This window comes from Leptonychotes weddellii, chromosome X, assembly GCF_054177405.1.
Source record: "Leptonychotes weddellii isolate Sample4059 chromosome X, ASM5417740v2, whole genome shotgun sequence".
NCBI classification, from domain to species: domain Eukaryota; kingdom Metazoa; phylum Chordata; class Mammalia; order Carnivora; family Phocidae; genus Leptonychotes; species Leptonychotes weddellii.
This window is the reverse complement of record NC_138385.1, coordinates 56,235,065-56,242,455: the sequence shown is the minus strand read 5'-3', so window position 1 is coordinate 56,242,455 and position 7,391 is coordinate 56,235,065. Positions and strand designations below refer to the sequence as shown.

Below are 7,391 nucleotides of genomic sequence, written 5' to 3'. Positions count from 1 at the left end.
CTAGACTACTGGAAGGGACCACAGCTAAAATTAAACATATTAATAGTCCCAAGTAGTCCTTGCTGTGTGCAGGAGTTGGAACACACGGGACCCCAGACTAACAAACGGGACCACAGCTGCAAACAAGCACATTAATAGTCCCAAATCCACTTCCAGGTAATACAAAGTGAATAGGAAGGGATGGGACCCTAGACTAAGGGACCATAGCTGCAACTAAGCACTTTAACAGTCCCAAAGACAATCCCAGGGAATACAAAGGGAGTTAAAGGATGTGAGATCCTAGACTAACAGAAGGGACCGTGGCTGCAATTAAACACCTTAAAGGTCTCAAGTACCCTCTGCTGTAATGCAAAGGAAGTAGGAGGGCATGGGAAACTAGACGAACAGAAGGGACTGTAACTGCAGTTACGCACAAGAACAGTCCCAAATGCCCTGCCATGTAATGTAAAGGGAGTAGAAGGGGAATGGGATCCTAGACTTGACAGAAGGCACCACAGCTACATTCAAGCACCTTAAAGGTGCCAAGTACCCTCTGCTATAATGCACAGGGAGTTGGAGAGGAGGGAATCCTACATTAACATAAGAAACAGAGCTGCATTTAAGCACATTAACAGTCCCGTGTACACTGTGTGCTAATGCAAAGCTAATAGAAGATGGAGGGGATCTAGACTACTGGAAGGGATCACAGCTAAAATTAGACATATTAATAGTCCCAAGTAGTCCTTGCTGTGTGCAGAAGGAGTTGGAACACACGGGACCCCAGACTAACAAACGGGACCACAGCTGCAAACAAGCACATTAATAGTCCCAAATCCACTTCCAGGTAATACAGAGTGAGTAGGTAGGGATGGGACCCTAGACTAAGGAAAGGGACCATAGCTGCAACTAAGCACTTTAACAGTCCCAAAGACAATCCCAGGGAATACAAAGGGAGTTAAAGGATGTGAGATCCTAGACTAACAAAAGGGACCGTGGCTGCTATTAAACACCTTAAAGGTCTCAAGTACCCTCTGCTGTAATGCACAGGGAGTTGGAGAGGAGGGAATCCTACATTAATAAGGGACAGAACTGCATTTAGCACATTAACAGTCCCATGCACATTGTTGTGCTAATGCAAAGCGAATAGAAGGGGATGGAATCCTAGACTAACAGAAGGAATTGTAACTGCAATTAAGCACATTTACAGTCCCAAGTAGCCTCTGCAGTAATGCAAAGGAAATAGGAGGGGATAGGAACATAAACTAACAGAAAGGGCCATAGCTGCATTTAAGTACCTTAAAGGGCCCAAGTACCCTGTGCAGTAATGCATAGGGAGTTAGAGAGAATGGAATCTTACAGTGACGTAAGGAACCATAACTGCCTTAGAGGACATTAACAGTCCCAAGTACCCTTCGCAATAATGCAAAGGAAGTTAGACAAGGACTGGATCCCAGGTTAAGAGAAGAAACCATAGCTGCCTTTAAGCACATTAATAGTCCCTTGTAACTTCTGTGGTAATGCAAACCCTGTAGGAGGGGATGGGATCCCAGACAAACAGAAGGGACTACAGTGGCAAGTAGGCACATTAATAGTCCCAAGTATCCTCTGCAGTAATGCAAAGTAAGAGGGGATGGGAACATAAACAGAAAGGGCCATAGCTGCATTTAAGCACCTTAAAGGTCTCAAGTACCCTCTGTTGTAATACAAAGGAAGCGGGAGTGCATGGGAAACTAGGTTAACTGAAGGAACTATAGCTACAATTAAGCTCATTAATAGTCCCATTGTACCCTTCATGATAATGCAAAGGGAGTAGGTGGGGATAGGATCCAGCCGAAGGGACCATAACTGCAATTATGCACATCAACAGTCCCAAGTACCCTCTGCATTTAAATGGGGAAAAAGGGATCCTAGGTTAACAGAGACCATAGCTGCCATTTAAGCACATTAGCAGTCCCTTGTACTCCGTGTAATGCAAACTCAGTAAGAGGGAGGGGACTGGGATCCTAGACAAACCGAAAGAACTCTGGCAGCAATTACCCACATTACAGTCCCAAGTATCCTCTGCAGAAATGCAAAGGAAGTAGGAGGAGATGGGATCCTAGACTAAAAGAAGGCACCATAGCTGCCTTTGAGGACCTTAAAGATCCCAACTACCCTCCGCTGTAACGCACAGGGAGTTGAAGAGGATGGAATCCTACACTAACATAAGGGACAGAGCTACATTTAAGCACGTTAACAGTCCCATTGTACACTTTATGCTAATGCAAAATGAGTAGAAAGGAACAGGATCCTAGACTAACAGAAGGAATTATAGCTGCAATTATGAACATTAACATTTCCAAGTATTCAGTGCAGTAATGCAAAGGAAATAGGAGGGGATGAGAACATAGACTAACAGAAGGGACTATAACTGCCTTAAGCCCCTTAAAGGGCCCAAGCAGCCTCTGCAGTAATGCAAAGGGAGTTAGGTGGAAATGGGATTCTAGGTTAACCACAGGAGACATCGGAGATCGCCATTTTGCACATGAACAATTTTAGGAGAAGAGCCTTAGGTAATTAGCACCTTTTAGATGTAAAGATGGTGCAGAGTTCCTAATACAAAAGGCTCAGTCTAATCAATTAATATTGTACACACAAAGTATCCTAAGTGTATAGTTCTTTAGTAAAGGTCCCCTGCTAGAATACAAAGGGAGTGCGTGTGGCTAGTTCACAGAATACATGCCAATGCAATTATGAAAATTATCAATTCAAGAGGATCCTTGAGTGATCAGCCCACATTATAGCATGCAAATGGGATACAGTGGCCCTTTTAAATGGACAGGACTCTGCACAACTGCAACTGTGCAAATTAACTGTCCAAGAACTGAGTTCTTGAATAATCTGCACTCCCTAGCAATATCCCAAAGAGGTTAGGATGGGGTGGGATTTCATTTTTCATTGCACAGCACCATGGATATATGCAATTATGCACACCAACTGTTTAAAAGAATTGACCTCAGGTAATCAGAACTCCTCATAAGCAATGGCATAAAGATAAGGTTATATCCCAAACTAACTGGTGGGGCCATGGGCAATGAGGATTTTATATATTAATGCAAGGTAGTAAGCAGTCTGCACTACCTAGAAGTAATGAAAAGAGCATGGGTGGGTCTTGTCTTTTAGACAGGACCATGAACAATAATAATTGTACTCATTAATATCCCAAAGTTAAAGGACTCTGAGGATGAGCACCTCTGCTATAATGCAAAGAAGTTGCAAAGGATTTGTGTAATGAACAGGGGCGTGGACAATTGGGATTATACTCATTACTCATTCAAGGAATATGATCCCAGGTAGTCAGCACTTCCTAGTAGCAATGCAAAGGGGATGGAGGGTCATTGATTACTGGGCAAGACGATGTACAATTACAATTTGGTACTTTAATCCCAGAAGCAGGACAAAAATGGTAGGGTGCCTTTGTTTAATGAACAAGGCTGATACAATTGGGACTGAGCATGTTAACCGTTTAAAGACTCATGTTCTCTGCACCCACTCCTGAATTCAGCACAAGGGTATTGGACTGGGATCCAATCCAATGGGCAGGATTATGGACAATTAAAATTTCACTCAGTGTAGAGTTCAGGTGGATCAGCACAATTTATGAACCCTGCCCAGAAAACTGGGACTGTGACTACTGCAGCAATGACAGAGGAATGGTTTCTCCTTCCTGAAGGGCAGGGGAGAGATGATGAATAACCAAAATTATGAACAATAGGTGTCTGATATGAAGCTCTCAAATAACATTTTCTAACATTAACACAAAGGTACATGGACTGTTTGTTCTAACATGGGACAGTGGACAAATGGGATTGTGTACATTAATTGAAAATGACTCAAGTAGTCAACTCAGAAAATTAGCAATGCTAGAGAGGCAGATAGGGTATTCCAGTCTTATGGACCAGCAATGGACAACTTATTTTTAGCACCAAATCAATGCAAATTGGGAATGACTTTAGGGGTGATGGCTGGGGCTGGGCCTGGGGCTGGGGCTGGGGCTGGGGCTGGGCCTGGGGCTGGGGCTGGGGCTGGGCCTGGGCCTGGGGCTGGGGCTGGGGCTGGGACTGGGGCTGGGATTGGGACTGGGATTGGGACTGGGGATGGACCTGGGGCTGGGGCCGGGGCTGATGCTGGGGCTGGGGCCGGGGCTGATGCTGGGGCTGGGGCCGGGGCTGGGACTGGGCGGCTGGGGCTGGGGCTGGGGCTGGGGCAGGGCTGGACACAGGGCAGGGGAAGGGCTGGTGCCAGATGATCGGCGGGGGGCGGGGGCGGTTGCTGGGAGGAGGGCTGGGGAGGATCTGGGGGCTGTGGAGACAAGGAACCACAGAAAATTGAAACTGTGGGCATTAACTTTCAATAATGTTTGACTAGAGGAACAAGTCCACAGCAAGTCAAGTTTCCTGATAGGTAAGTTATTAATTAGTGCAGCATTCAGGATGGCAACAAAGCAAGGCCTGGACTGGAGTGGACCTTTAAGTTTTCCTTATTACATTTAACCATAAAGTTAAAATTTTAATTATTTCTGTGTTATGACTTTTCAAAAATCCAAAAGGAAGTAGTTTATTAAGTCAATTTCAAAGTAAAAAAGTAGCAAAAAGTTTTTAAACGCCAATTTGACTTTGAATATCTAAAGCCAAAAAAAATAGTTTAAGCAATTTGTAAAAAAGAAACTGAAAACTTTAAGGAATTTTAAGGAACCCAAAAATGAAAACTCATTTAATGTAATTGAATTCTACAAATAAGCTCCTAAATACATTCCCAGAATAGTCACTTAAAGCTTAAAACTAAAACTAGCAAACCACATAATCAAACTATGTAAGACTGACATCCAAGAAATAAATATAAATCAAAATCCGACCCCAGCATTAGCCACGGGGTAGGTGTTCCTCTTGAGGAAGGCAGGGATTCCTCTTCTGCCACCTGTTGGCCAACGATCATCTGTGATCCATTCTGGTTCTTGCCAGGACTCACCACCATGTTCACACCTGGCAGGCATGGAGCACTGCCCCTGGCCACATTGCAGAAGAGCAAAGGCCCGGGGGGAGGGGGGTAGACTAGCCATAGGCCATGGCACCAATGCAGAGAAATGGGGGTTAGGTTCAGCCCAGAGCCAAACATCCAACACTGCAAGAGGCAGTGCTGGAGGGGAGGGAGCAAATCAGAGGGGAGGGAGCAAGTGAGAGGGGAGGGAAGTGGTAAAGGCAAGTGTCCTTGGAAAGACCTTGGGTACCACCCACTGAGAGAAGACGTACAAACATGGCTCCTCTGCTTCCTCCTGACTGGCTGAATAAAGACGGCAGTGAGGTGCTATGCTAACTCACACAGTCTAATTCCATCCTCCAGTAATTGGCTATGCCCAATTCTACCACCCTTTCTGATTGGGTGGGTCATGCGGCAATCCAACATTGTCCATCCCACCTTTCTCTCACTTTTCGCGGCAAACACGACAACGCCCGCCATCTTTAACAATGCGGCAGGCCCACCTGGTGCAAAGCCCGCCAAGAATGTACCAGGCAAAAATCCCCGCCACGACGTCCACGTGACAAACTGCCATGATATCCAAATGACAAGGTCTGCCATATTGTCCCTGCGGCAAAACCTGTCAGGAAATGCATACGGCAAAGAAAAAAGCCCGCCATGTTTTACACTGCGGCAAGTACTCCAGCCGCCATCTTTTACTATGTAACAGAATATTTGCACCGCCATGCTGTGTACTAGAACAAAGACACCACCATGATGTGGCCTTCCCGCCACATGAACACTGCAGCAAAATTGGGTCCGCCATTTTGGACACTCTAACAAAGCAGAGAGCCATGCTGAGCAATGCCGCAAACCCAAAATCGCCATTTTGAACCCTGTGCCTAAGTCTTCTCCCTATCATTTTCGACCAGCCTCTTGTAACATGACACAAGACCATCCTGTTTTTCTACCCCATGATACCACAGTTCATGCAAAGCTCCTAACAAGCTCCAAATCAGCTCATTCAAAACATTTAGCTAATGCAACGCATATAACTGCCTTTGCCTGTCCCGCTATCCATCTTAGCTCCCTAATTTATAGTTGGCACAAACAACCAGCCCCCAACCGACCGGCTAAAGTGGCCGCCATCTTTCCTCCCCAACCTAACTAACCCCTTAGCCTAACTGCAAAGTCATCTCCCAGCCAAAGCCGTAGGTTCACTCACACAACACCAAACGATTAGCAGCATAAATTTGTAGACATTCCAGATAGCACAACCAACACTTTCATCCATAAAAGGCCCCGATGGGCAATGAGAAAAAAAAAAATCTAAACAGGTATCCACAGCCCCGATGGGCAAGGAAAAAAAAAAAATTAAGGCAGGTATCCGAGGCCCCGATGGGCAAGGGAAAAAAAAAAAAATAAAAGCAGGTATCCGAGGCCCCGATGGGCCAAAAAGTAAAATTTTTTTAAAGCAGGTATCCATTGCCCCGATGGGCCAGGGGGTTGGGGAGAGAGAGGGGGACACAGCAGGTATCCGAGGCCCCGATGGGCTAAGGGGGAAAAAAATAATAAAAGCAGGTATCCGCGGCCCCGATGGGCAAATTAAAAAAAAAAAATTAAAAGGCAGGTATCCACAGCCCCGTTGGGCAAAAATAATAAGAATGATGATGATGATAATGAAACCCGGTATCCGCAGCCCCGATGGGCAAAATACAGAATAGAGAAGGAAAAAGAAAACTAAACCACGAAAAAAGATACATCAACCAAAAATCATTCCAATGAAAAATTCCTTTAAAACTGAGAATTGCCTAAAAATATCCCAAATACCTGAAAAATAGGGAAGAGGTGTCAAGAAAACACTCGAAGAAAGTTTAGGATTATCAAAATATTTTATGGAATTTTGGTGAATTTTCTTAAAGAAATACGCCATAAGAGGTGGTTGGGGCTGGAAAATGTTCCAGAAAGAACCACACGGGCAAAGATATCCACTCTTATCGAGCTTCCAAGCCGGGAAGGGAAGAAATATGGCGGCAGCAGCAAATTGCAGTGCTTTAAGAAGTGAGGGGGAGGGGACCTGAGGGCGGAGGGAGTAGAAGAGGAGTGGCCTAGAAGATTGAAAGCCAGACATCTTTGTGGTTTAACTGGTTCAAAATTTAACCAGTAACAAGAAAAAGGGAGATTTCAAGAAAACAGCAACATGTTAGAAAGAACACTAGACTGGAAGTAGGCTTCATTTCTTGACCACAAATTCAATGGGTTTTCAATGGGTTCTTATCTATAAAATAGGGACGTTGAGTAAATCAAATTAGATAACAGGCTAAAATTCTCCACAAATAGCATAGCAAGTGAAAGGGTTTTAATTTAGTTTCGTTTTGAAATGGGAAGAAGGGGGAGGTAAAGCTTTGATATGTTGA

At 44.8% G+C, this 7,391-nt stretch overlaps 2 long non-coding RNA genes across 2 annotated transcripts in view; both read right to left on the bottom strand.

Annotated features, from left to right (window-relative positions):
* Positions 1–7,009, bottom strand: part of LOC115941092 (uncharacterized) — a 34,168-nt gene extending 27,159 nt beyond the window's left edge. The window contains exon 1 of the long non-coding RNA XR_014141294.1: positions 4,874–7,009. This is a non-coding gene — a long non-coding RNA (uncharacterized LOC115941092). The remainder of the gene's footprint in view (positions 1–4,873) is intronic.
* On the bottom strand, positions 247–4,867 carry LOC145717828 (uncharacterized). Its single transcript, XR_014141298.1, has 2 exons — positions 4,237–4,867; positions 247–4,049 (listed from the first exon to the last, which is right to left on the bottom strand). It is a non-coding gene; the product is annotated as an uncharacterized LOC145717828 (long non-coding RNA).
* Positions 7,010–7,391: the final 382 nt, after the last annotated feature.